Here is a 27,723-nt window from a genome sequence, read left to right as displayed (position 1 = left end):
AAGTATATTTTATCCACTCCTTAACTCCTGTGACATTAATCTGATTGTTGTATGAAATAGATGTTTCAAAACAAGGGTAAAGATTTATAATTTCCAATATGAAAATCAATTTGAACTAGAAAAAAATAATTGAAAAGACTGTCCTTTTCCCATGACTGTGCAGAGCCACTTTAAGATAAATACATTTTTCACATATGTGTGAATTTGTTCCTGAGTGTTCTATTATGCTCCACTATTTTTTTTGTCTATCTCAAAGCCAATTCTGTACACTCTTAATTATGCAACTTTCTAATAAGCCTTGATATTGAGCAGTGCAATTTCTCTAATTGTGTTTTATTCTTCATGATTATTATGGCTTTTCTTGGTCCTTTGCATTTCCACTTTAATTTTAGTATCAGTTCATCAGTTTTCTCCAAAAAATACAATGAAAGGAATCAAAAAATTGCTTCTGCTATTATGATTTTGTTTACAATAAATTTTAATATCAAATTAGGGATAGTTGACATTTTTATAATATTTGGTCTTCCAGTTGGTGATATGTTATATCCTTTATTAATATCCGTACATGACTACTGAAAAAACCATAGCTTTGACTAGGCAGACTTTTGCTGGCAAAGTAATGTCTCTGCTTTTTAATATGCTATCTAGTTTTGTCATAGCTTTTCTTATGCACTAGTGTTCTTTACAGCGTTGGACCTTACTTCTATCATCAGTCACATCCACAATTGGGAGTTGTTTTCACTTTGTCTCTGTCTCTTCATTCTTTCTGGAGTTTTTTCTCCACCCTTCTCCAGCAGCATATTGGGCACCTACTGACCTGGGGAGTTCATCATTCAGTGTCCCATCTTTTTGCCTTTTCATACTGTTCACGGGATTCTCAAGGCAAGAATACTGAAGTGGTTTGCCATTCCCTTCTCCAGTGGACCAGGTTTTGTCAGAACTCTCCACCATGACCAATCCATCTTGGGTGGCCCTACACGGCATGGCTGATAATTTCGTTGAGTTAAACAAGGCTGTGGTCCATGTGATCAGTTTGATTAGTTTTCTTTGATCGTGGTTTTCAGCCTGTCTGCCCTCTGATGGATAAAGGTAAGAGGTTTGTGGAAGCTTCCTGATGGGAGAGACTGACTGTGGGGGAAACTGGGTCTCGTTCTGATGGGCGAGGCCATGCTCAGTAGTATTGTGGATAGTGGAGAGGAGAACGAAGAAAAGGTTAAGGACTTCCTGGTATGTCCAGGTCACGGTGGGCAGGAAACTTGGGGTGTGATTAGTGGGTTAAGTAAATACATATTTTGAAGTAGCACTTTGTTTACATAAATCTTTTAACAGTGATAGAAGCCATATTCTCATGTTTTTTTCCTTTTTGTCTTGTATACAAAATCAAGGAAATAATCTCTACCATTACCCTACCTCCCATCTCCCCATCAGATCTTCTTCCTGCCCATATATTTTGAGGGGAGCAGCTTAGGTATTTTGGTGGAATTTCTGCCTGAGATACAGTCTTTAAATACGTTCTGTCTTTGAGTAGGGCTTCCTTGGTGGCTCAGCAGTAAAGAATTCTCCTGGAATGTAGGAGATTCAGGTTCGATCCCTGGGTTGGGAAGATCCCCTAAAGAAGGAAATATCAATCCACTCCCGTATTCTTGCCCGGGAAATCTTATGGACAGAGGAGCCTGTTAGGCTACAGTCCATGGAGTCGCAAAAGTGTTGGACACAGCTTAGTGACTAAACAACAAGGGTGAACCAGAGTTTGAATATATAAAATGAAAAAAATCCAGAAATAAACAATTTGTAAGTTTTTAAATGCATGCCTTTCTGAGTAGTATGATTAACTTTCATGCCCTTCTTCTCTGTGCCACCTCTTATTCACTTAGTAGCTGTCTTGATTATCAAATAGACTGGCATTCTATCTCATTGCTTATGTTCAAGGAACCCTTAGTTTACTTAATGGCCCCAAAGTGCAAGTGTAGTGATGCTGCCAATTCAGATACACCAGAGAGAAGCTGTAAAGTTCTTCCTTTATGTGCAAATGTGAGAGATTTGTTTAGTGAAGAAAGGAAACAATTTTATTCTGAGATTGCTAAGATCTGATAACAACATCTCAGATCTTTGAAACTGTAAAGAAGGAAAAATTCACACTAGTTTTGCTGTCACTCCTCCAGCTGCAAAATTAAGACCGCAGTGTGTGATGAGTACTAGTTAAGATGAAGAAGCTATTACATTTGTACCATAAAAAGATTTGAGATAGTTTAGTCACATTTTTATTATAGTATATTGTTATATTATTATTATTTGTTATGTTGTTAATCTCTTACTGTGATGAAATTATAAGTTAAACTTTATCATAGGTATGTATGCATAGAAAAAAACATATGTTTTTTTCTATATGTTTCTATAAAAAGCATCCTATAGTGACTTCAGTATTATCCTCAATTTCTGGTATCCTCGGGGGACATATTCCCTATGGATAAAGTAGGTTTACTTATATCCTTGGATATAAAATGTAATATTTTTTCATATTCTTATAATGGATTTCATTTCTTAATTCATTTGTAAATCTTTTGTTGTTAGCACATAAAAATACAATTTTTGTTTATTGAGTTATCCAGAGACCTACCTAGCTAAAACAGTTTACTAATTTTATTAGTTTGTATGTAGCTTCTTTTGACTCTTTTTTATCTGTATATTCTCATAAGCTGCAAATAATAAAAAAATTTATTTTCTCAAACTTGTCATTATTTATCTATTTCCCTTGCTTAGAAGTATTGGCCAGGAACTCCAACAATGTTATGATAAATAAATTGACAATAGTAGGCATCCTTGTCTCATTCCCACTCTTTAGGGAAATTGTTCTATATTTCTATATTAAATGTGTTGCTTGCTAATGTATTTTAGTTGAATGTGTTTATCAGACTAAGGGACTTCCTTGGTGGTTCAGATGGCAAAGAAGCTGCCTGCAATGCAGGAGACGGGGGTTTGATGCCTGGGTTGGGAAGATCTCCTGGAGAAGGGAATGGCTATCCACTCCAGGGTTCTCGCCTGGGAAATTCCATGCATAGAGAAGTGAATTACTCCCTTTGCAAAATATCATTAGTGAGTATTCAGTTTTATCAAATGCACATTAAAATGTATTAATTTTATGCCAATAACCAAACTATATAGTTTTTAGAGCAAAATTTAAGTATGAAAATTGACTCAAGAAGAAAAATAGGGATTAAAAGGTATAAACTTACAATATAAAATAAGTAAGTCTTGGGAATAAAATGTACAACACGATCAGTTCAGTTCAGTCGTTCAGTTGTGTCCGACTCTTTGTGACCCTAGGAACTGCAGCACACCAGGCTTCCCTGTCCATCACCAACTCCCGGAACTTGCTGAAACTCATGTCCACCGAGTTGGTGATGCCATTTAACCATCTCATCTTCTTGTTATCTCCTCCATCTCCTGCCATACAGTTAATAATGCTGCATTGTGTATTTGAAAGATGCTAAGAGATTTTGCAAGTTTTCATCAGAAGAAAAAAAATCTTGTGACTATGTACCATGATGGTGTCAACTAATCTTACTGCAGTGATCATTTCACAATACATTTGGCTCTCTATACTTATGGATTTAACCAACTGTGGGTTGAAATATTTAAAAAAATTGAAATTTCCAAAGAACAAAACTTGAATTTGCTGCAAGTCAGCAACAATTTACATAACATTTACATTGTATTAGGTATTATAAGCAATCTGAAGATGAAAAAGTATAAGGAAGGGTATGTGTCTCGTATGCAAATACTATACTATTTTACATAAGGGACTTGAGGATCCTTGGATTTTGGTATTTTGCAAGGGTTCCTGGAACCAATCCCCCAAGGATGCTGATGGACATCTGTATATGTAAACTTTGATTCATTGTGTATTGAATCTAATATATTGTAGGCTAATTATATTTTTTTAAAAAACCCATCAAGCAAAGAAGAAATGAAAGCTTTATAAAATTACCATCAAATAACTTTAATTTATAGGTGAAGTGCCCAACCACCTACAATTTTCTATGCTCATTTGGCTAAAAATAGACAATTTACCAACTGTCAAGGAACAAGGAACAAATAACCCATAATTTATAGAAAATATTCCAGAAACTAGAAAAAGAAGTAAAACTGACCAACACATTTTATGAAGCTGCTACAACCTTGAAACCAAAATTGGTTTTAGCTTGTTCCAGACAGTAAATATGGGCAATTCTATGAACACCTGCCCTATGCATATTGGAATTTTATATCCTAGCTTCCATTATTTTTAGATTCTTTTACCTATTTCCATTTCTCTTTTGCATTCTAGAGATTTTCTTTCTTGGCTTTGGTTACTCAACCATTGTCATTAAGTTTCCTTCCCCCTCTGATTTTAAAACCTTTATTTTTTTGAAATTTACCAATTATATTTTCATTTCATCCTACACTTGGTTTGTATTTTCTCTCCCTCAGTTTGTCTCTAAGGACATTTTAAACAGTCTTTAGTAAATTCTCCTCTTTAATTCATTCCTTTTTTTTTTTTTTTTGCTGCAATCGCTGATTACATCACAGGAAAGTGTCTTCATATGGTTTCTCATACTCAGCGGGGTTCCTTCTGGGGGGCTCCTGCTGTGGATTGATTTGTGGGGGAAGTCATGCAAAGTTCTGTGGGACTAACCAGAATCAGATTACTTCTCACAAGTTTCCCAACTCAGGACATTTTGCATCTTCTTAAAAGAGTTTCTTAGGGCCTCATGATAATATCCTTTGTAGCTGAGAACTTTAATTTCTCCGTGGCAACTCTGCTTCTGTCTCCTCCTTGATTAAGTCATCCTGCTTCCTGTCCGCTGTTAGAATACTTCCAGCCTCAATCCACAGGCAGGATAGTTTGTATGACTCTGGGCTTTATGAGACCAGATCTCCTGCAAATATATAGCCATACCTTTTCAGTTTCTCCAAAAGTTATTCAAATCTTACTTTCTGAATCATATGTCTAATACAAATATTCATAGAAATTTAGTTTGGCTTATACTCTTAACTTGGGCCTCCCAGGTAGCACTAGTGGTAAAGAACCTATCTGCCAGTGCAGACAACATAAGAGACACAGATTAGAACCTTGGGTCTGGAAGGTCCCCTGGAGGAGGGCATGGCAACCCACTCCAGTACTCTTGACTGGAGAATCCCATGGGCAGAGGAGCCTAGCGGCTACAGTCCATAAGGTCAGAAAGAGCTGGACATAACTAAAGCGATTTAGCATGCACACACATACTCTTACTTGTGGGCTTCTCAGATGGCTCAATGGCAAAGAATCCACCTGGCAATGCAGGAGACACTGTTTAGAATGCAGAGTTGGGAAGATCCCCTGGAGAAGGGAATGGCAACCCACTCCAGCATTCTTGCTTGGGAAATCACAAGGATAGAGGATCCAGGGGGTTGCAAAGAGTTGGACACAACTGAGCAATTGAACCTGCATGCATGCATCCTCTTACAACTGTGAAAACCTGAATTCTTTCTTTTTTCTTTCTTATGTTGGGAAAAGCATAAAAGTATGATGGGGCTGATTATATTGCTTGAATGTCAGGAGTATGAATTAATAAATGTTATTTTTAAAACATATTTATCCCATTTGTAAAATATGTTTACTATTTATTTTGAAATTGGTGAGTGAACTAATGGATAGTGTAGTCCCTGAAAAGATAATGAAATTGTTCTCGCTTCAATTTATAGCTTATTAGGTACTTAGTGCATTTAGCACATCAGATGCACAGTATTAAAAGGAATAAAAACAAACTCACACTCAGCAATGTTTTTCTAAGTCCCATTAGAGCTCATAGAAAAGACCTCTGAAGAGAAAATTAATGGTGATTCTGTATGGATCTTGATATTTAAAATTAAATGCTCCAAGAAAAATTCCTTAAATTGAAGGAATAAAAAGAGTTTTCTTCACTTAGCATCCACTTCTGAAATGTATTTTACACCTGTATGGGTTTTTTCCCTATGTAATATTCTTGTGCTTCTTGCATTATTTAGGATGAAGAGCCTGCCTTACAAGTAAGTGAGTCTAATCAGGGTCTGGGTAGCCATCTGGAAGGCACCCAGGAAGAGCTGCCTGAACTCTGACGTATCACTGTAGACAAACCAGAATCAATAAGCTGGACTTTTCCTTTCTCATATGTATATGTGTGTTGTATGTGTATATGTGTGTCCACAGGCACAGCAATTATGTACCATTGAGAGAAACAGCATCTGCAATAACATTAGAACTGCTTGGTCTGACTGGACTCTCATTCCAGTTAATACTCTGGTGCACTCAAGGCTTCAGTTCAGCTCAGTTCAGTAGCTCAGTCGTGTCCGACTCTTTGCGACCCCATGAATCGCAGCACGCCAGGCCTCCCTGTCCATCACCAACTCCCGGAGTTCACTCAGACTCACGTCCATCAAGTTGGTGATGCCATCCAGCCATCTCATCCTCTGTCGTCCCCTTCTCCTCCTGCCCCAATCCCTCCCAGCATCAGAGTCTTTTCCAATGAGTCAATTCTTCCCATGAGGTGGCCAAAGTACTGGACTTTCAGCTTTAGTATCATTTCTTCCAAAGAAATCCCAGGGCTGATCTCCCTCAGAATGGACTGGTTGGATCTCCTTGCAGTCCAAGGGACTCTCAAGAGTCTTCTCCAACACCACACTTCAAAAGCATCAATTCTTTGGCACTTGGCCTTCTTCACAGTCCAACTCTCACATCCATACATGACCACAGGAAAAACCATAGCCTTGACTAGACGGACCTTTGTTGGCAAAGTAATGTCTCTGCTTTTGAATATGCTGTCTAGGCTTAGTCTGTCTCAAAAGGCTCTAGCTGAACGTCATGGGCTCTTCCAACTAGAAATGACCCAAGAGATTAATGTATTTATCAATTGTATCATGTAGATGGGGAACCTGAGGGAAAAGAGACAAAAAGAATTACAGGTCCCAGAGGATCAACATCTAAATGTGGTTGTCTGAAAGAGAACAACCTGGAGGTCTCACTTTGGAAACGCGATAAGGAAAATGGCAACCGGAAGTGGATTTCTGTGGACTTCTTTGTGTCTCAGTCTCCTCCTCTTCTCACCTCTCACTCAGAGAAACAAAACAAACCCTCATAACTGTCCCCTCACCTTACAGGGAAAGTGAAAGTGTTAGTCGCTCAATCGTATCCAACTCTGTGCAAGCCCATGGACTGTAGCTTGCCAGGCTCCTCTGTCCATGGGACTCTCCAGGCAAGAATACTGGAGTGGGTTGCCATTCCCTTCTCCAGGGGATCTTCCCCACCCAGGTATCGAACCCGGGTCTCTCGCGTTGCAGGCAGATTCTTTATTGTCTAAACCAAGTTAAGAGCACAGCCACCTTGTAATGATATCGTTGTGCCCTCAGGATGTGGATTCAGGGTTTTCTAGATCCCTGCTTATCTTAGCTGAAAGTCTCCAGATACTCTCCTAGAGGACGAAGTTTCCACATTCTTAGGACGTCTATCTAGATCAGACAGGGAATGCTGACTTCTAAGCCAGTTCTGATCAAGGGAAGTGGGGTAGAATCTCAGAGCTCTGAGTGACGAATGCCCTGTGGCAGAATGGAGCAATTATAGGTCATTCATTCCTCACAGTTCCATGTGGCTCATGCTAGCCTGCATCTTAGTATTTATTTTCTGCACTGACAAGCTATTTTAAAATAAACTCTGGCTTTTATTTTAACCAGGTATGGTAAGACACATAGTCACAGGAATGAAAATGTCTCTCTTTCTGACTTACTCTGTTTGACAATCTCTAGGTTCATCCACATCACTAAAAATGATAGCAGTATAAAGCAACTATACTCATAAAAATAAAATGAAAATGAAAAAAGAAATGATTGTCAGGAAAGAAGTTTTTAAAATAAATTTATTTATTTTCAATTGGAGGATGATTACAATATTGTTTTGGTTTCTATCATACACCAACATGAATCAGCCACAGGTATACCTAGGTCCCTTCCCTCTCGAGCCTTCCTCCCACTTCCTACCCTGTCCCACCCCTCCAGGTTGTCACAGAGCACAGGTTTTGAGCTCCCTGCATCACACAGCAAATTCCCACTGGCTAAAAACTCGAAGTTCCCTAGAAACAGGAGGCATGGCATGCCAGGCAGGGCAACCAAGAGGAGCACCAGGGCCAGTTAGGATGAGGAAGGAGCTAGGGGGAGAACATGACCCAGAGCCCTTATCCTGGTTTCCAAAGGAAAGCCATGAATAATTTCAGCAGGTACTGGGGCAGAGGGGCTGTCCCTAGTTGTGTGAGACCTGACTTGAGCGTGAATAGGGCAGGTGGCTATTGGCCCCTGGAGTGTAGGAGCCAGGTGGAGGAGGTAGTTGGGGGTGTGAGCTCTGGATTGGTGAATTTGCACAGCAAAGATGCACTTTCAGACAAGTCTTCTGCTCTTTCAAAGAATTAGCTAGCCCTGGGGGGACGGTGGAAGTGGAATTTCTCTCCAGCCAGTGAGTCTCCAGATGCCAGGGCATCCAGCACACAGCAAACGTAGTCAATGTGCCAATATTCCTAGTTCTGTCTGATTCCCAACAGCTCCCCCTCCCCTAGACTTTGTACATCATTCCAGATTCTTTCTTTCTGGGTCTGAAGCAGACAGTTGGGTTTCTGACATCTGCTTCAGGTGACATTCTCCAGGAGGTGAGCAGCCCTGGGGTTTCCTCTACTGACTCCCTCCCGGTAGCTCCCTCTCTTGTTTCTGTGTCAAGAGAGTCAGGCTCTTGAGTGTGGTGACAGCGGGGAATGACTGGAAGTCTTCATAGAAGAAAGAGATGGATGGAGCCTCAAGCCACTTCTGACTTACTTCATAAGGTTATACTTTGGGGAGAACTGGGTAGTGGGATAAGGCATAGAACAGAAGATACAAATTAGTATCAGGAAAAATGAAGGGAGTAGCATATATATATATGTTATTATTATTATTTTATTTTTTTACTTTCTCTGTCTCCTATGAGAATACAGTGCTTAGTCAGAGGATCTCAGAATCCTTCCAGCTAAGCAAACTATCTTCATGCCAGTTCTCCTTTTGCAATATAGGAACAATAATAGTGCTTTTGCCTGGTGTTACCAGCCTTAAAGGGGCTTGTGTATGTCCATTTTCTAATATAAGATCTGGCACGGAGTAGGTACTTGGTAAATATCTATTTCCTCAGATTTAAAGAATTGGTTTTTCAAAATCATCTTTGTCTTTTCTTCGGCGTGAGCAGTATCCAAGATAGAAACAGCTATTCAAGCCACGCTAGCAACTTTACACCCCTTGTTCCCAGGCAGAAACATGGACGTTTCCAAACCCAACAGTCTTGGTTGCAGTAATGCAGTTCACTAATGAAATTTCCATCATATTTCTGCTGTCCCAGCATTTCCACTCATACTAAGACTTATAAGACCTGAGCTGTTCTTCCCGCATAGCTGAAGGGTATTAAAGGCTGCAGCAGAGCATCCTGTGGGCCGTGCAGAACGGATTGAGCCAGAAGGAACAGGAAACTCATGTTATGAGTTAATTAAGATTTAGTGAGGAAATTAAGAAATCATTTTTTACATTGCTAGCACAAGAATGCACAGCTAATGCAGAAATCCCCACAATATTGAAGTACACAGTTAAAAGGCCAACACACACTCGTGAATGTGCACAGCTCACTCCAAGCAACCACGGTTAACTCTTTGTGGCACCTTCCCAGAACTTCTGCTGTGCATTTACATACAATTACTGAATACATGGCACAGTGGTAAAGAGCCCGCCTGCCAATGCAGGAGACACAAGAGACATGAGTTTGATCCCTGGGTCAGGAAGATCTCCTAGAGTAGGAAATGGCGAACCACCTCAACATTCTTGCCTGGAGAACCCCATGAACAAAAGTGCCTGGAAATCTACGGTCCACAGAGTCACAAAGAGTCAGACGGGGCAGAAGCAACTTAGCACAGCACAGCACAACACAAATAGATACACCCAAATATTTTTAAATGTTACTTTTATAGCAGTATCACCCACAGTTTATGTAAATCAGTCCCTTTTGAGGAAAAATTAAGTCTGCTTCCAAATGTCAACCGTGGCCAAAAAAAAAAAAAAAAGCTTCAAAGGACATACATATTTCTTTGGGTAATTTTTTTTTTCTGGGATACTGTTTTAGTTTGCTAGGGCTAACTTAAATGCCACAAACTGAGGAACTTAAATAACAAAAATTTATTTTTTCACCAGATCTGAAGGCCAGAAGTCCAAGGTCAAGGTGTCAGCAGGGCTGGCTTCTTCCAAGGTTGATCTCCTTGCTTGCTGATGGTGACAGACATCTCCATGGCCCTTCCTCTGTGCTCATGTGCCTGTGTCCAAGTCTCCCGCTCCTATTACAACACCAGTGGTATTGGCCAGAGCCCAACCTCAAGGCATCATTAACTGAATTATCTCTTGTAAAGCCCTATCAATAAATAACAATTACATTCTGAGGTACTTGGAGGTTAGGACTTCAGCATAAGAATTTGGGGGGACATAGTTCATCTGGTAGCAGCTGGTAATTCCGAAAGATAGTGAAGGACAAGGAAGCCTGGCGAGCTGCAGTTCACAGGGTCACAGAGAGCTGGACATGCCTTAGTGACTGAACAACACGTGCGGCTGGAAACCGTGTTCTGATTACCAGCTGTTTAAGAAATTGCTACCACACTCAGTAGCTGAAAATAACACCAAATTAAACGCAGTCACTGATTCTGATGGTCAGGAATTCATTAGGTCCACACTAGGGACGACTCACTCCTATTCCATGGCGCCTGGGCAGAAGGCTGGGATCACCTGAAAACTCCTGGGGTTGGGCATTTTCCAGAAGTTCCTCTAGAACCTTGCCCCTCCCCTCCGAGAGGCAGAATCTGTTTTCCCTCCTCTGGAATCTGGCCAGGACTCTCTGGCCACCTCTACTGCTGAGAATATGGTTGAAGTGACATTGTGCAAATTTTGAGACTAGCTCAGAAAAGGAAAATCGGATTTTGAATTTTCTCAGGCTGTCTCTCAGTACCCTCAGCTTTAGAACCCAATTGCCACACTGTAAGAAAGCCTAAACTTATCCACATCAAGAGGAGCTGAGGCCCCCAACCAACAGCCGGTATCAACCTCCAGACGTGTGATGAAGCCTTCAGGTGACTGCAGTCCCCAGCCTTTGAGTCTCTCAGCCAATGACCCATCCTCTTTGAGCAGAGACCAGCTCTGCTGGGAAACGTCCACATTCTTGACCCTATAAAACCAGTGATCATCATAAATGATTGATCATTGCCATGGAGTTTGGGGGTAATTTGTCACCAACCACAGTTGCTATAGTCTACATTCTGGCTCTCCAGGATTCATATCCATTCCACAAGCAAAATATATCTATCTCAAATCAATATCTCCCAAAATCTCATCCTATTAAAGCATAATCTCTAACCCAAAGTTACCTAATTCAGGTATGGTTGAGACTTTATGTATGATCCATTCTGAAGTGGACGTTCAGTTATATACATTTCCATTTCAAAAGGAAGGGCATGGAGGGAAGAAAGGCTCACTGATTTCAAACAATTTCAGAGTCCAGCAGGCAAATTCCATTAGGTTTCAAGGCTGGGAAAAAAAAAAAAATCTGTGGCTCAAGCCTCTGCCTTCTAGGCCTATACCTTTTCTCTTTACACCTGTATATCTCTGTTACAGCCTTTCCTGGAGCAGATATGCAGAGAAAATGACCAAGATCCTCTTATTCTGATTTTCTTACATGAAGATACAAAGTGAATTGAATTACAGGCTAACATGTGTGCGTGCGTGCTCAGATGTGTACAACTCTTTGCAGTCCCATGAACTTATGCCCACCAGGCTCCTCTGTCTATGGGATTTCCCAGGCAAGAACACTGGAATGGGTTGCCATTTCCTATTCCAGGAGATCTTCCCCACCCAGGGATCAAACCTGCATCTCTGCATCTCCTGCATTGGCAGGCAGTTTCTTTACCACTGAACCACCTGGGAGGCCCAGGTTCATAGAACTCACATGATCCAGGAACAGTCTCTTCCCATGTTTTGTAGCTTTGTTATATAGTGCTCTTGATTCATTTGTTCTTTAAACAAATATTTGCTGAGCAAGTTCTATGTGTTATACAGTGAAGGAATTCTGGGGCAAAGCTCAGAACAGTGCAGACAACAGCAAGATACCTGAACTTAGGGAGACTTCATTCTAGAGGAGGATATGGATATTTGTCTTAGTCCGTTCAAGTTGTCACAACAAAATATTGAGTGGTTTAAACAATAGACATTTATTTCTCACAATTCTGGACACTGGCCCCCCTCAGCCACTGTTGGTGGGAGTATAAATTGATAGAGCCACTAGGGAAAACAGTACAGAGTTTCCTTAAAAAACTAAAAATTGAGCTACCATTTGGAGGCTAGTCTAAGATCAAGGTGCCAACAGAGGCAGTGTCTCATGAAAACCTGCTTTCAGGCTTACAACAGCATTCTTGCTATGTGTTCATGTGGCCTTTCCTTGGTACATGCTCTCAGAAAGAGAAAGAGCTCTTGAATGTCTTTCTGTTTTAATTAGGGCACCTCCAATCATGGGGTGTCCACCTTCATAATTTTGTCTAAACCTCATGGTATTGCAAGGACTCCATCTCCAAATACCATCAGCTGGATATTAGGGCTTCAATTTACATTTTGAGGGGACAAAACATTCAATCCATATTCATTAGATAGCAGTAATGGATAGTAAACTTCCCAGGTGGCGAAGTGGTAAAGAACCTGCTTGCCAGTACAGGAGACACAGGTACAATCCCTGGGTCAGGAAGATCCCCTGGAGAAGGGAATGAGAACCCACTCCAATATTCTTGCTTGGAAAATCCAATGGGGAGAGGGGGCTGGTGGGCTATACTCCATGGGGTCACAAAGGAGTCAGACACGACTTCAGTTCAGTTCAGTCTCTCAGTTGTGTCTGACTCTTTGAGACCCCATGGACTGCACCAGGCCAGGATTTCCTGTCCATCCCCAACTCCCAGAGCTTACTCAAACTCACGTCCATCGAGTCAGTGATGCCATCCAACCATCTCATCCTCTGTTGTCCCCTTCTCCTCCTGCCTTCAATCTTTCCCAGCATCAGGGTCTTTTCGAGTTCAAAAGCATCGGTTCTTCATCAGAGTGACTTAGTGACTAAGAAGCAATAATAAATACAAATAAATAGCAAATAAGTAAAAATATAGTCTTAGATTTTGATATTTTCAGATAAGTAAATTGGAGTGTTGTAGAGAATACTCCTTTAGACTGAGTGATGGCTTGAGACCTAAGACATAAGAAAAGATGTGAAAAGAAGAGGGAGAGGCTTTGTAGACAGAAAGGATAGCATCTAAGAGTGCTTGAAGAGAACTTCCTTGGTAGTCTAGTGGCTAAGACTCCAAGCTCCCAGTGCAGGGAGCCTGGGTTTGATCCCTGGTCAGGTAACTACATCCCACATGCCCCAAGTAAAAGTTTGCAGGCTCCAATTAAAAAAAAACAAAAACAAAAACACCCTGCATACCACAACTAAGACGAAACACAGCTAAATAAATAAATTAAAATACCAAAAAATGCAAAGTGCTTGGAGTGCTCCAAGAAGAAACAGAAGTCAGTGCGAAGGAGACTGGTGGGTGACACAGAAAGTGATACAAAATTAGGTAAAAGAGAAAAACAAGTGAGAAATCCTGAGATAAGAAGATGTTTTTATTTTATTCTAAACTCAGTTGAAAGCTACCAGAGTTTCTTTTTTTTTTACTTAATGGAATGACATTATTTGACTTACATTTAAAAAAAATCACTCTGCTTGCTCTGAAAAGCAAGAGCAGAAGGAGAACAATGATAAGCCTTTAAAGTTATCCTGGCAATTCATGAGCATGACTTGGGCCAGGGTGTTAATAACTTAAACGAAGAAGAATGGAGACATTCAAGATGTCTTTCAAGGGCGCAGTCTTGCTGATGGATCAGACATGGGAACCAAGGAAAAGACTGAAATCCAGGGGCATGTGCAGGTTTTGGTTGAGGGCCACTGGGTGGATGGTGGTGTTGTTGACTCAGATGGAAACAGTGGAGTCTGGGAGAACTTGAATTGCATGACAGGGTGTTTGGTGGGAAGAGGAGAATCACAGGACATATTATTTACTGGTTATGTTTTAAGTGCTTGTTAGTCAAGTAAGTGAAGGTGTTGACCATTGGAGAAGTGAGCTCAGCACTCAAGGCTGATCATATAAATGTCTGAGCAGATATTTGTATATTAGATACACAAAGCCATAAGAGGAGGAAAGATTGAACAGGAGGGAAATGTGGCCAGAGGAACAAATCCGCCTCTGAGATGAGCCCAGGGCGTTCTAAGGCTTAGAGGACATAGAGAGGAGGGAGAAGAACCCGGATAACGGACTGGGAAGGAAACACCCTGGAAATAGGAAGAAAATTGAGATGTGTGCTGACATTTTCAGAATGAAGTTACAATTGCTGTAAAGATTCTTTCTCACAACGAACATGAATACTGACTCCATATTACTCTTACACCTTGGCCTCAGATCTTAATTCTGGAAAACACATCAAAAAGGTCTAAGGAAGTTTTTAAAAAGTTTTGGTATGAAAAAAGAAGGCATTTGGTAGTTGCCCTACTCTTGCTTGAATCCTGGTGCCACCACTGATGAGCTGTGTGACCAGGGACAAGTGACCTGACCCCCGTGAGCTTCATTTTCCTCACCTCTGGAATGTAGAGTATGACAACTACTTTGCAGGGTTGTGGTGGAATTTGGTAACAATGCACTTCACACACCTAGCCAAAAATGCATGCTCAATACATTGACACAATTATTAGCACAGTCCCCTTTCCACTACAATGGGAAGTATTGATACTTACCCCTACAGTCATGCACCCAAGATTTTCTAAGCTAGCATTTCTCTCTCATCCTTTTCTTTTCTCCCTCCTTTGGGCTTCTTCCCATAACTGGTAAGTTTTCCAGATCTCAAAGAATTCTAAAGCAAATAAATATCATCCATGTAGGTGATAAACTTTCTACAATCACAATGGCATGGCACAATGTTTTGTGAAGTTGGGAGCTACTTTGGGGAAGGAAAGTGCAGATATAAGAACTCAGTATCTTGTGGGATTTAATTCCATTTTCACCACTTAGAAGCTATGTGAACTTGGATAAGTCACTTAAACTTTCTGTGTGTCATTTTCCTCATTTGTAAAATGGGAGCAGGAATTCCAACCTTGTGGGGTTGTTATAAGGATTATACAAACTAAAATAGGTAAAATACTTAGAACCATGCTGTGTGCACAATAGTGAGGAAGTTTCACTGAACGTGAATTGCAATCTATATTCAGGATTTCAAGCAGATGAATTGGTGACCTCCCTTTCTCAATGTGTTACCAGAGATTCAGGCCTTGTGAAGCAGGTATGGGTTGGCTTTCGATTTCCCTTTGACTTTGACATTTTCAGATGTGATATCTAATGAGACTCACTGTTTGGGGTGGGCTATGTCCAGAGGTGGGGAAAGCGGAAGACTCCTTGCTTCACAGTAAGAAACTGGGGTACATTCAGGGAGAGCTATGAATTGGGGGTAAAATACCAAAATCACTTCAATTTGAATAATATCTTTTCTTCTCAAATGTCAAAACTTCAACTGCTTGTCTGGGTTCATATGTCCCATTTAGCTTTACAATTTTCTTTGGTAATTTTTCTTTAGTAATAGAAGCAGAATGATATAGAGAAAAGATCATGTATTCAGAGTCAATTCTAAATTCAGCTCTTTCAGTTTCTCTACTTACTACAGATTGGCTGAATGTCTCAGAGCCAGAGTTTCCCCCGCCCCACCTCCCCCCTCCCCGGGAAAAATAATAATATTTGCTTTGCAGGGTGATTATGAGAATTAGGTAAAATCATAATAAGCAAAATAATGTACATAAAAGATTTCGCAAGCTGAAGGTTATGCTTTCCTTCTCTACCTACCCCGCTGGATTGCAACTCTTAAGTCTGCTTGTTCTCATTTCCTCCCTGAGTCCAAAAATATCAATGCAGATGGCTCTTATAGAACTTGGGGAAACATCTACATATTTGCAGTAGTAGGTCCTGTGATTGGGTGATATTTATATTCTTTAAAAAAAACTATTAAAATCAAACTTGAATGAATAAAAAAGAGTAATTTCTTCAAGTTCTAAAAATATCACTCAGAAATAATGCTCTTTCCAGACCCCTAATGCTGAGTAAGGTAAATCTAACCTCTTAGCTCAATAGACTACTGATAATTCCCTTCATGCCAATGGGAAAATTAACTACTGCCAAGATATTTTTAACTGGTCTGAACAAACACATCTTCATTTGCATCCAGCAAGATGTAACCTTAGCAACAGTGTGTATTTTTGGACTTCTTTTCATTTAATGCAAATGAAGCACCACTGATACACCCAGAATCAGATGACAGAATTCAACCTGACCAATTCATGTGTCTGATGTCTCCAACACTCTTGCCAGCCCAGCAAGATTCTAATTTCCTGTTACTAGCATTAATCAGTATGACCTGAATTGATATTAGTTTAGAGCACTGGTTTTTCTTGTTTGCTTTAAGTCACATTTAACTATCTCCCTGTTATAAAGGGGTCTAAAGTATGGCAGAATCTATACATCAGTGTGGTAAGAGTTCAGGTGTCACATTTTAACGGAGAATAAAAAAATGTGCTTTTGCTTCTTCTGAACAATTGAAAATCGTTACCCTCAGGCAGTCGATGTCTTCTATAAAATTGAGGCCATCATTAACTTGATTATTCCCCTCCCTTATACAGTTGTGTTTAATAATGGATACTATTTCAATATTTCCTTTCTTTAAAAAGGGAAGAGGGAAGTCAGGTTGAGGGTATTCTTTTATAGCTTGCTATTTCTTGTAGCTCAGGTAGTAAAAAGTCCATCTGCAATGCGGGAGACCTGGGTTCAATCTCTGTGGGTTGGGAAGATACCCTGGAGAAGGAAAAGGCTACCCACTCCAGTGTTCTAGCCTGGAGAATTCCACGGATGTATAGTCCATGGGCGTCACAAAGAGTCAGACACGACTGAGCAACTTTAGGAATGGAGAATAATAATAATAATGATGATGGCAGAAAATGAAGAGAAACCAAAGAGCCTCTTGAGGGTAAAAGAGGAGAGTGAAAAAGCCAGCTTGAAACTCAACATTGAAAATCTAAGATCATGACATCTGGTGCCATCACTTCATGGCAAATAGAAGCGGAAAAAATGGAAGCAGTGACAGATTTTACTTTCTTGGGCTCCAAAATCACTGTGGACGGTGACTGCAGCTTGCTCCCTGGAAGGAAGGCTATGACAAATGTAGCCAGCATATTAATAAAGCAGAGATATCACTTTGCTAACAAAGATCCATATAGTCAAAGCTATGGTTTTTCCAGTAGTCACATACAGAGAAGAGAATTGGTCCATAAAGAAGGTTAAGCACTGAAGAATTGATGCTTTGAAATTATGGTGCTGGAGAAGACTCTTGAGAGTTCCTTGGGCTGCAATGAGATTAAACCAGTCAATCTTAAAGGAAGCCAACCTTAAATAGTCATTGGAAGGACTGATGCTGAAGTTCTAAATATTTTGGCCACCTGATGCGAAAAGGTGACTCATTGGAAAAGATCCTGATGCTGGGAAAGACTGAAGGCAAAAGGAGAAGTGGATGGCAGAGGATGAGATGGTTAGATAGCATTTCTGATTCAATGGACATGAATCTGAGCAAACTCTGGGAGATGGTGAAGGACAGGGAAGCTTACTGTCCTACAGTCCACGTGGTCGCAAAGAGTCAGACACAACTTAGGGACTGGACAACAACAACTCTCTGTGATACTTGACATATAAAACTGCTGATGCTCACTTGGACCAATGTTTCCTTTATAGGGTGAAAATGAGGATGGAGGAGTAGGGTCTCTCTGAAGACCGCCCCTCCCATCTTCTGTAGTTAATACCTGGCTTGTGTTTCTGTGCCAAGCAGTTCAAAGATGGACATGTATGGAATGGTTTTTCTATGTGGAAGAACAAGAAATTCTCATTTCTCCCCAAAAGCAAAGCAACAAAAAAGCGAGTAATATAGGGTTTTACCAGTCCAGTTTGAATAGCTGAAACTCTTCTAGCACTAGTTTCTCAGGCTTCTGCCTGCCACTGCCATGGCCAGCTGCTCTTTAAACTTGTTTATCTGTTGTGTGCTGGAATAAGTGATTACATGAGTGACTACATTGCAATTTGTCATCACAACTCACTCAGTCATAGGGTCACACTTGGTTAAATCTGTGGATAAATCATGGACTAGGTCAGAGGGCTCAAGAGCGGAAATGCGAATGTATATAAGCATCTCTAGGTGCCTGTGTGTCTGAATATGAACACAGGTGGTCTTGTGTGTATGTGTATTTATGCCTCGAAGTTCAGGAACCTATGCATGTGACCTTATGGATGAGGGCTGTGAGCATGTATGGAGGTCTGTGAGTTCATAGGGTGTGTCTTTAGTTCACATGCGGTGTTAGTAAATGTATGCCTGTATTTCTGTACGTATGATGTTGTGTAGGAGGAAGGGAGCAGCTGAGGATTAGGCGTCACTTATTTGTTCACTCAAGAAATATTCATTTAGGGCATGAGCAAGCCAGACTTGGAATCTGCGAGGTCATGGGTTTAGCCAGTGGAGGAATCACGCCAAACGGAGATGAAGAAACATTGGCTTGGCTGGTGTGCTTTGAGCAGTGCAGTGGCAAAGTCCTCTGACCATGGATGCTCCAGGGGTGGCTCTGGAGCTCAGTGATCTCTGCCCTGTGAGTTCTGGACCCCTTTGAGTTTAACTCCATCTCACATCCTCCAGTACTTTACAGCTCCCAAGGCTCTTGGACCAATGCTTATTCTTGTGTGATCTTCATGTACCCCAAATGGGATGGGTTATTAGAACCATATGAATGGATAAAGAAGAGATATGGTACACATATACAGTGGAATATTACTTTGCCATAAAGAGGAATGAAATTTTACCATTAGCCATAACATGGATGGCCTAGAGAGTATTATGCTAAGTGAAATAAGTCAGATGGAAAAAGACAAATACTGTATGATTTCACTTATATGTGAAATCTAAAAAGTGAAAAAAAAAAGAACAAATACAATAAAATAGACACAGACTCATAGGTATAGAGAACAAATCAGTGATTGCCAGAGGAGAGAGAGGCAGAGGGGAGGGGAGGGGAGAAACCGGTGAAGGGGATTAAGAAGTACAAACTTCAGCCATAAAATCAATAAGTCATAGAGATGTAACAGCACAAGGAATATAGTCAATGATATTATAATACATTTGTATTATATGTGTAGTCTAGAGAAGCATCATATCAATATGTTGTATGCCTAAAACTGATTTAATATTTCAAGTCAACTAAATTTCAATTAAAAAAAGTAAAATACAATAAAGATGGAGAAGTCGAGGCTCCAGGAGATGGCTAGTGGGTGACAAAACCAGATGCGAAAGTTCAAGTCCAGGTCATCTCAACTTGATTGTGGTTCACATTTCAGGATTCTGCCTGCCCCGCAGGCTAGGACTTACTCAGGGCAGCGCATCCTTGCTGTTGAGCTCCATCCTGACTTGGTGTCTGGGGTTGGATCTCCAGGGTCTGAGACTGGTGTGCAGGAAGCTGATTGGAGAGGTCCCTCATGATCAAAACCTGTGAAGAATGAAGGATGTAGGACCAGGCAAAGGAAGAGGTTGCATAGCAGTGTGGTTGCAAGAAAGGCCTGAGCTGATGCCATGGGCAGTGCAGGAGCTGGGATGGCCCTCGAGTTGTTTCCAGTAGAAGAAAGGAGCCTGGGGCCATTGTAGCCCGTTACTGTCACTGGAGGTGAGCTGCCTCTAGGAAGGGTATGACCTTGGGCAATGTGGCTTCATTTAATGAAGTGGCATTCAGGGATTCAAGGAGAGGAACTCAGCTCAGAGCCATCTGTTCTCCACTCCCAGCAGCCAGGGGAATGAGTGACTCAGCCCTCCGGGGAGATCTGGGTGACTCCACAGGACAGTAAGGAAGAAGTTGTGAAATTGACTTTTCTCTGCAACATACTTCCCTGTTCTCTTACCAATGGTTTCTCCTGGAATGTTTGGTTTTTTTCCTCACTGGCTGTCCTAGATTTTTAAACACTGCTGCCTTCTCAGGGGACGTCCCCAGAGGTCCTGTGGTTAAGATTCTGTGCTTTCAGCGCAAGGTGTGCAGGTTCAATCCATGGTCAGGGGACTAAGATCCCGCACGCTGTGCAGTGTGGCCAAAAATTAAATGACACTGTTGCCTGTTCTTCCCCTTCCTCCTGAGACTGCCCTCTGGATATTGCCTCAGTGTGTGTGTGTGCAGGCAGGTGTGCCTGTGTGTGCTTGTGTGTGTGTGTGTTACCACCATCTACTAAAGCTCATGTCTGTGTTAGTTTCTCAGGTTGGGAACTCTGTATTTCCCAGCAGCCTTGAGCACCATACAAAAATGGGATGGAAATAATAGCATCCAGCCCTGGTTTTGCTCTGTGTCTGTGTTCAGAGCATCTCTGGGCCCCAAACTTGCAATCTTGAGTGCAGAGCCTCCACCGGAGGAGGAATAACTCTGGATTTGGCAGGTTTGAGGCCTCCTGTGTCCTCTGGGACCTCTCAGGGTGCCAGTAGGGGGGCCTGCTTGGGCAGTGAGGGATTCAGAGACAGATGCTAAGAGGCCGGGCCCTGTTAAAGAACAGTGGCTCCATTCTCTGCAGAGGGTCAGCAGTCACCCTGCGGCAAGTTCACTGGGACTTGGTCTGAACTCCTGAATTCAGACTCTTGATTAGCTAAGCCACAGGGGCATGACCCCCGGCCCCCAGATGTTCTGGCACTGGACAGATTTCTCTCATGATCCAGGGGTCATGCCAAGGGCCTAATGTGAGAGGTCTTCCCTCCCTGCAGAGTCCATCCTTGCCCCACTGCCTGTGGTTCATACTTTCTAATCGGGGAGCTGGGCTCTCTGATTTGGCTAAACTGCAAGTAGGGCAATCCAGCCACCTGCTGTAGCTGCCTTCCAGGCCAACAGGTGGGAGGAGGAGGGCTCACTATATTCTTGGGCATCTCAGATCTCCAGAAAGATGCTCCAGAGTTTGCCATGAAATTCCTGCTGGTTGATAATAGAATTTCCCTCAGTAGAAAAACCATATTTTATCAAGGGTAGTGCAGACATAGAGAATACTGTTTGGTAGGATAAGGAGCGAAGGGGTGTCTGATAGTCACTTCGGGGCTCAGGCCAGAGATGTGGTCCTTTCTGGAGCTGGACATGCCAGTGATGGGGAGGAAATGAGTGAGGAGAGGAGTGGGAGCCTGACATGGAGAAGACTCTGGAAGAGGATAGAGCAGAAGCTGGGAATGGCTCAAAACCAATGTTCCCGAGTTTGCCAAGCTGACGGTGCCACCTCAACCTGGCTGGCATGTGACCTTGGGAAGGTCAGACAGGCTCCAGTGTGGACCTGGTGTTGACCACAGATTGTCTCCTAGTTCCATTTTATGGAAGCTGGCTTGGGAAGACAAACTGTATTTGTAAAATGGCTCACCTCTCCTGGAGTCCAGTGGAGCTTTTCAGGGTGGATGACATCTGAGATGGGGCTTACCTGATGAGTTGGGAGTTCCATAAACAGGTCTTTTCTGTATTGCTCTGTGCTTGGAGGGGGAGGGGGCAGCACCCATAATTGGTAGGGTCTCTCAGGGATTGAGTCGTAGCCAGAGTCTTCATCACTGAATAGATCAGTAAGCAGGACATTCCAGGACAAGACTAGTCAGATAAACTCTAGCAATCCCCCTCCCTGGGAATATATCTGGAAAAAAATGAAAACACTAATTCAAAAAGATACATGCACCCCAATGTTCATAGCAGCACTATTTACAATAGCCAAGACATGGAAGCAACTCAAATGTCGGTCAATAAATGAATGGATAAAGCATACGTGGTATGTATATACAGTAGAATGTTTGTTGTTGCTTTTCAGTCACTAAGTCATGTCTGGCTATTTGCAACCACATGGACTGCAGCACACCAGGCCTCCCTGTCCCTCACCATCTCCTGAAGTTTGCCAAAGTTCATGTCCATTGAAGTGATGCTATAAATGGAATGGAATATTATGCAGTCATAAAAATAATGAAATAATATCATTTGCATCAATGTGGATGGACTTCGAGAATATTATGCTTAGTGAAAAATATCAAAGACAAATACTGTATGATATTACTTATATATGGAACTGAAAAAATAATCCAAATGAATGCATACACAACAGAAACAGACTCACAAATGTAGAAAACAACTACCAAAAGGGAGAGGGATGGTGAGAGGGACAAATTAGGGGTGTCGGGTTAATGGATACAAACTGTTGCTCCTGCTGCTGCTAAGTCGCATCAGTCGTGTCCGACTCTGTGCGACCCCACAGACGGCAGCCCACCAGGCTCCCCTATCCCTGGGATTCTCCAGGCAAGAACACTGGAGTGGGTTGCCATTTCCTTCTCCAATGCATGAAAGCGAAAAGTGAAAGTGAAGTTGCTCAGTCGTGTCCAACTCTCAGAGACCCAATGGACTGCAACCCACCAGGCTCCTCTGTCCACGGGATTTTCCAGGCGAGAGTACTGGAGTGGGGTGCCATTGCCTTCTAAAGATACAAGCTATTGTACGTAAAATAGATAAGCAACAAAGGTTTACTGCATAGTGGGGAATTTTACTCAATATCTTGTAATGATCTACAAAAGAATATTATCTGGGAAAAACACCGAATCACTATGCTGTACACTTGAAACTAACACAATATTCTAAACCAACTATACTTCAATCAAAAAAAGAAAGTTAAAAAGAGGACTATACAAAGACAAACATGAAGACGTCATGCTCTTTGAAATAAGGGACAATTTTGTTTTATAAAGTTCTTCCTTTTTATGTCTACAGTCAGAAATCTCGTAAGGAGGGATACAGGGAGGATGTGGCCTTCAAGGTTATGATTCCTCGACAGAAACACTTTTGTTTCGCCAAGAAAACTGAGAGCAGGCTGGAGCCTGCAGGAGAGCACTCTAGACAGAGCCAGTGACTGTGCATGCTTCCCAGGGGTTTCCTGGGCTCTCCACGTGTCTTTGGGCAAATGCCTTGCCCTCTCTGGGTTACCCTTTGCGAAATCATAAACTGAAAAATGCCTTTCAATTTTGACCCTCTATGGATCTATTTTTAACAAAACCAGACTCCCTCCCACACTCTCAGCTTGCCATGGCGACATGTGTAGCTACACAAGCTTCTCAGAATTAGAAAGAAATAGCATTTGTGAAGTGTCAGCTCATCAGAAATGACTGGCAGCTGGGGGGTTCCAAGCCCCTCCCTGAAACTTGCTCCTGATGCAAACACAGCCCACCTCCCCTCCCTGGGCTGCTGCCACTCCTATCCTTGCTGACTATGCCGTGTGTTCTCAGGAACAGAAATAGAAGCTGTCTGCCACAAAGCAAGTGTGCTCCTAAGAGGATGGGGTGGGTGCATAATTTTTTTCTTTTTTTTTTTTTTTTTCAGCTGATACTCTGTTAAAGAAAACAATCTCTGAAGTGGAAGGTGGTGGCCTTCGCACCACCTAGGAAAAGCTGTGGGCTAACACAACATCTGGGGGACCCCAGCTAGTTGTTGTTCAGCTGCTTAGTTGTGCTGCTTCTGCTGCTAAGTCGCTTCAGTCGTGTCCAACTCTGTGCAACCCCATAGATGGCAACCCAACAGGCTCCCCTGTCCCTGGGATTCTCCAGGCAAGAACACTGGAGTGGGTTGCCATTTCCTTCTCCAATGCATGAAAGTGAAAAGTGAAAGTGAAGTCGCTCAGTCGTGTCTGACTCTTCGCGACCCCATGGACTGCAGCCCACCAGGCTCCTCCGTCTATGGGATTTCCCAGGCAAGAGTACTGGAGTGGGGTGCCATTACCATTTCATCCTCTGACATCCCCTTCTCTTCTTGCCCTCAGTCTTTCCCAGCATCAAGGTCATTTCTAATGAGTCAGCTCTTCTCATCAGGTGACCAAAGTATTGGAGCTTCAGCTTCAGCATTAGTCCTTTTAGTGAATATTCAGGGTTGATTTCCTTTAGGATTGCCTGGTTTGATCTTTTTGTTGTCCAAGGGACCCTCAGGAGTCTGCTCCAGTACCAGGATTGGGTGCCAAGAATGCTCCGAATCTTTCATCAACACAGGGATGTCCTGGAGCTGCATGAGGGGGCTTATCAACATTTTGGGTGTGAAACTGGCAAAGAAAAGCATCACCAGATTATCAGGATGCAGATGCTGCCTTCTTCTCAGCTTCAGTTCAGGATTCTCATGAACAAAATTAAGCTGGCATTTCTGAGCTCAAGTGGCCCATAGACCAGAAACCACAAGGTTCTGAGATCACACTTCCCAGTGTTCTCTTGAAGCAGGACTCCCCTCTCAGCCTCTCTGACAAGGGCATCCAGCTGCTTCATTTACCACCCGAAATCTACACAGGGGTCAGTAGGCTCTCTTGTGCCCTTGTCTGATCTGATCTCACCGTGGAGTCTATCAGCAACTTGAAAATCCCATCATAGGGAGTGGAATCAGGAGTCCAAGTCCACAGGTACTCGTGTCTAAGCTGCATAATCCTGGGCAGGCTTTTCAGATCTCTCTATACATCTAAGTCAGCTGTAAAATGGAGATCGTGTAAGCAGTTATCCTGCCAGTCTTGAGGGTTGTCGTAACCATTGAGTATAGCATTGGGCGTCAAGCTGTTTGAAGCATGGTCTGGGCTGAGCGGATGCTCTGTTCATAGTCCAGGGCCAGACACAGGGAGCTGAGATGGAGGGCTAGGAATAGGACTCAGATGACAGCTACTTGGAGGAAAGCTGGACTCTGGGGCACAGGAAATGGGGCATGGGAGAGAGCAGAGGAGGCAGAAGTCACCCCTCAATCCCAACTCATCCCAGAACTCCCTCTGGACACCCCTAAATCCGGGAATCACTGGCTTTCTCCCATCTGTGAGTTCATGCCTCCTCTCCCCGGGACAGGTCCCTGAGAGGCCAGAGATGCCTGTTTCTGTGTTTTCTCCATAGAAGCATCGAGTTCGACTGGCCTGGCGCATTGCAGGAGCCCAGGAGCCCTTTCAGAGCCTCTCCTCAGCCTCTCTAGTTCCCAGATGCCCCAGCACGGCTCTCTCATGATGCTTTGCTGTCCCAGGCTGGGCACACAGACACCTCCCTCCCCCCCTCACCTCTCCCATGAGCCCTAGTGGGACTTGCCTTAGCTTGTCACCAGCCTCCTTGACAGGCTTGTCTAGGACATTCAACAAGAGTGGACTCATTTTGAACCCCTAGTGGGCACTGGGGGGAACTCAGACATGAGCGAGTATGGTCCCAGCTCTTGTGGATCTTGGAAAGCTCTTAATGAATGAACCCCTACCAGGCCTGAGGAATCATTACTTAGCTGAGGATGTGGGGGGTCACAATTTAACTAGAGTCACGTCCACAAGGAGCACCCAGGACAACTCCCTCTCATTCATGTCAGAGCCTTTGTGAGGATTTTTTTTTTTTTTTGGTGAGGATTTTCATACCCATTTTCCTGATGAGGAAACTGAGGCTCAGCCAAGACTGACAAATGGCAGAGCCAGGACTAGAAAGAAACGCTTCCAATCCCAGATAATGAATGTTCTTAATAAATTACAATGCCTCACATGGCATGCTTCTTGAGAGGCCCAAGATAAATTCTGGGATGAGAACAGTGAAAAGAGGGCAAAAATAGATTTTGTTCTGCCCAAGGATAAGCAGTTATCCAATAAATGAACATGAGTCAGTGGGGAGGCAGCATCTTCTCCTCGGAAAACATGGGTGTAATTCTGCAATTAGACGTTCCAGTAAAAGTGGGTGGGCAGCAACTTGGAAATATAAATCACTTCCAGGAGGCTCGGATGAGCAGCTGTGGCTCCACGGCTGGGGGCCAGAGAAGGTCAGGAACTTGATGCTTTATGCGGTGACCACCTTGAACCTGCCCCCGGCTTTGGCCACATATCCTTAACTGGGATTCCTTCTTCTCTTCTGCTTCTACAGTCCCTCCTCTTCTCATCTTCATAATATTTATTTTTAAAATGTGTGTGTGTGTGTGTGTGTGTGTGTGTGTGCAACCATGTCACTTCTTTAATGAAAATACTTCATTAATTTTCCTAGCTTCACAAGGTGGAATCTGAACTCTTCAGTGTGGTTTACAGGGTCAGCTTATATTGCCCCCAAAGCAGACCCTGAGATAGGATTTGGGTTCCAGGCTGTCCAATGAAAGCAAGATGCCTGAGGCATTCACCCACCAATCCTAGTTCCTCACTGGTGAAGGCTTGATTCTGGGGGTAGTAACTTCCCAAGACTTCAGTCTGTTCCATGCACAACCAGAACACTCCTGGGAGGAGCGTGGGCCCCCAGAGAGGGAGGTACAGTTGCTCGAGGTAGACATCACTGCTGTGTGAGGAGTAGTCCACAGAGCCAGCCTATAGGATGTGGGCAGCTAGTGTGGCATCTGTGGCAAGGACTCTGCACGAGTCTCCTTCCTGAGCTGCATCTTCTGCTCCTATACCCAGTCCCAGATTTCCCAGAGAGGTCACTCAATGAGTAAGAAAAACACACCGATCACACACAGCTATGTGCCTTAACAACAGTGCATTTGGGACCTCTCTGGCGGAGATCAAGACTTCACTTTCCAATGCAGCAGAAGTGCGTTTGATCCTTGGTCGGGGAACTGAACTCCCACATGCCTTGTAGCCAAAAATCCAAAGCATAAAGTAGAAGTATTGTAGCAAATTCAATAAAGACTTGTCAAAAATGGTCCACATCAAAAAAAAATCTTAAAAAAAAAAAAAGAGAAAAAGACTATGTTTATCTGAAGACACAGGCAACTAACCTTTCCTCGGTAGATTGACCAGGTTGTAAGTTCTGGACTCTTTTCTTTAACACAAATTCCCACACCCTCAATAAATAACAAGAAATCAAATGAAGGTAAAGCTTATAGCAGCAAAAGCTCAGCTTCCCATGTGGTGGGCAGGAGGAAAGGCTGTGAGCAGCGCTCTCCCTGGACCTGGCCGGAAATACCTTAAGAACCTCTTGGGATATAAGTGCATCCTTTCGATTCTCCTTAATAGGACAAAACAGAGATATGAGCAGGTGTCTCGTGGACTGTAGCCCACTAGGCTCCTCTGTCCATGGAATTTCCCAGGCAAGAATACTGGAGTTGGTTGTCATTTCCTTCTCCAGGGGATCTTCCCCATCCAGGGATCGAATCCCAGTCTCCCGGGTTTCCTGCATTGGCAGGCGGATTCTTTACCAATGCGCTGCCTGGCTGTTCCCAAACACGCAGTCTTGTCTCAGATCCCCATTGTCTGCACATGCTGTTCCCTTTGCAGAGACTACTCTCTAGGGTTTGGTCATCACCACCTCTGTGACATCCTCTCTGACCAACACATGTAGATAATCACTCCACCCTCCTTCTTCATCAGACTTGTAAATACTTTATTATAACGCTGGAAATCATTAATCTCTTTCTGATCCTTCTTTTATTTTTAATATAAAGTGTTCATGATCATAAGTCTTAAGGCCTAAAGATTTTGAATCTGTTATAATTTTAATTATTTTAATAGCCAAATCAGATATTTTGCAGGATAATATGTATGCCCTTTTTAATTTAAAATT

This window comes from Capra hircus, chromosome 11 (genome assembly GCF_001704415.2).
Source record: "Capra hircus breed San Clemente chromosome 11, ASM170441v1, whole genome shotgun sequence".
Classification (NCBI taxonomy): domain Eukaryota; kingdom Metazoa; phylum Chordata; class Mammalia; order Artiodactyla; family Bovidae; genus Capra; species Capra hircus.
Note: the sequence above shows the minus strand (reverse complement) of the source record.